Consider the following 3,125-nt stretch of genomic DNA (forward strand, 5'->3'; position numbering starts at 1 on the left):
CCAAACAACTGGGGAATGGCAAAGCATCAGTTGCTCTTGGAGAGGAGGAGGAGGAAGTTGCAGGTCGTGTAGAGAATTTAGATGAGGCTTCTATGAATGAGGCAAACTGAAGGGAGGCAACTTGTGGGAAAGATGAACCCTGGAGAACTTACTGCGGCTTCATGTCATGAGTGCTTTCAGAAATTCCCTTGCTTATGAATCCTAGATCGCTAATATTTTTACGTCCAAGCCCCTTGGACACTACAGCTCTTTTGGGTTGTTGTTTATGCACAATTCATCCTTTGTGGTAAATTAAGCTGAAGAAACTTGGGAATCACGTTTGAAAAAAGGTTAATAAAATTCTTTGCCTACTTAAAAAAGAAGATGAATGAGGAGGAGGAGGAGGAGGAAAAGGGCCTAGGTATTACAGCACAGTCCTTGAAGGAAATGGGTTGGATCCTCTTCAGGGTCACAGGGAACTCATCAGGGCCCATCTTAACACTGCCCAGCCTTAGTTGTTTTGGAGACCAGAAGAAGGCGTCAGATTCCCTGGAGTTCCAGTTACCTTTTATGTCACAGATGTTTTGTTTGTGTTATGTTTTGTTTTGTTTTTGTTTTTCAAGATGGGATTTCTCTGTGTAGCCCTGGTTGTCCTCTATAGCCCTGGTCACTCTGTAGACCAGGCTGACCTTGAACTCAGAGATCTGTCTGCTTCTGTCTCCTTAGTGCTGGGATTAAAGACATGGGCTACCACCACTACCCAGGTAGGTATGTTGGAGGTTTTTTTTTTTTTACAGATTTTTTTTAACTGAAGAGGAAATGATGTTGACTGGAAAAAATCAAGGATAACTTTTAAAATGTTTCTCTGTTGTATTGTGCTCTTTTTTTTCCTTAGAGAAGTCCAATTTTACAATGGAGACTTTTAGGAAGCGGATAGTGATGTGGTTTGTTGCTTGGGGACTGTATCTTCACTGGTTTTGTTGTTGACACTGGGGCTTTCATAACCCAATAGTCAGAGATGATCCTGAACTTCTACCTCATCTTGTTCCTCCTGGCTAATGGCTTTACCGGTGTGTGCCATCCTGCCCTGTTTTAGGTGGACTGAATTTAGGGCTTTCTGTACGCTGGGCAAGTGGCCACTATCAAGTGGACAGGGCTGTAGCCTATTTATAATGGTAAAGCATTAGTTTTCTATCTCTGTGACTTGAAATACAACTTATAAGGATGTGTTTATTTTGCTATGGTTTCAGGTGTTTCCATCAAGGGCCACTTGGTGCTATGGCTTTGGGCCTGTTGAGGTAGATCACCGTAAAAAGCATGTCAGCAAAGTAAAACTGGTCATATGGTGGCCACAGGGAAACAGAGAGGGACAGGTTGGCCCAGCTGTGGTCCCAATATTTTTAAGACCGCATTCCTAATATCCTAACTTCCACCTAATGTCCTGCCTCATAAAACTCTACCACAGTGATGGGAGATGTCATTCTGTAAATATATTTCTCGTATTGATTAATTAATAAAGCACTGTTGACCAACAGGAAAGTAAGATAGGTGGGACTAGGAGACAAGGAGGAGTCAGGGAGAGGTAGGAGGAGATTCAACATGTAGGACCAAGAAACCAGAATGCTGGGCCCTCTCCCTGGTAAAATAAGACCACGTGGAAACACTTAGATTAATAGAAATGGGTTAATATTTAAGACAGAGCTAGCTAATAAGAAATGCTAGTAACAGGCTAACAGCTTTATATCTGATAAAGTGTCTCTGTGTGTTATTTGGGGCTGGCGCGGCTGTGGCTCCAGGCTGGAGGGAAAACATGCTCATAACACCACAGGCAGGCTAATTTGGCATATGGACCAATGGGGGACACATATCCAAACTATAACATAAATCCTAGCTATTCCTACAGGGATACTGGGCTCTGTTTCTGAGAGATTTAGGCATTCAGTAAATGTTCATGTATTTTTAACTAGATAAACTGAGTTGCCTTTGGTTATAATTCAAAAGTCTTGACACAGTCCCAATTACTTCTAATATAAACTAAAGCTAGCCCTAAATGCCTTTCAACATACTACCTCATTTAATTCTTTTGTCTTTCAAGACAGTGTAACAGCTCTGGCTGTCCTGGAACTTGCTTTGTAGACCAGGCTGCCTCGAATTCAGTGAAATGCACCTGCCTCTGCCTCCCCAGGGAGTGCTGGGATTAAAGATGTGAGCCACCAAGCCCAGCATCATTTAATTCTAGTAATAAGGTAGTGTTGTTTCCTATTCTGCTTTTCATAAAACTGAGGTGTAGAAAGGGGAACCTATTCAATTACTAAGACTTAGAATTCTGAAGTCACCACTCCCACTCTTAATCATCCACCTCTTTCTCTTTGAAATGGTAATGTCGGGAAATGGGGATTTTAATGAGTAAGAAGTAGCTCTCTAAGATCAGAATGAAGAAGACTGGGATGGAAGATATTCCTTGATTGTGAGCATAACTCTGAATTCCAGCAGCGGGGCTGAGCCTTGGGAAGTTAACGCTAAAGCCAGAGCACAGGATTCCTAAGATTAAGGTCAAATTTTTGAACTTAAGAAATTTCCCTCCAATTCTGAAGTAGTCCCCTAGTGACGAATCTGCTGCCTGTCGCACGAGTCTTGCAATGAACTGATTTGCAAAAAAAAAAAAAAAAAAAAAAAAAAAATCACGCCAGGAGAAATGAAATCCATGTCACGAACACTTGGTGCACAGTGAACTCTGTATGAATCAGGGTTCTTTGGTGGGTGTGGGGGGGGGGTTGCTTTAAATACAACGCTAGCCGAATCTGCAGCTCTGGCATGGAAGCCAGGGGGGCGGGCAAGCGGCGACCATTTTTGTTTTGCGGCCCTGCGTTCTCAGCGCACCTTGACTAACAGGACCCCATGGAGGAGGCGGGGCCTGTCAGGGAGTGGGGCGGGGCCTCGGAGGCGTGATGATTCAAATGGACCAATGGCCAGGGCGCGTCTGGCAGAGGCCACCAATGGGCGGGCGTGCTGGGGCAGAGCGGGCGGGCTGGGGCGGGGCGCGCGAACCCCAGCGGCTTTGGTTGCGCCGCGGCTTTGGCGCATTTTCGGCTGGTTTGATTCATCCATTTTGAGGGAGACGGGGGAGCGGGGGGCTCGGCGGATTC

Source organism: Phodopus roborovskii, unplaced genomic scaffold, assembly GCF_943737965.1.
Source record: "Phodopus roborovskii unplaced genomic scaffold, PHOROB, whole genome shotgun sequence".
Lineage (NCBI taxonomy): Eukaryota > Metazoa > Chordata > Mammalia > Rodentia > Cricetidae > Phodopus > Phodopus roborovskii.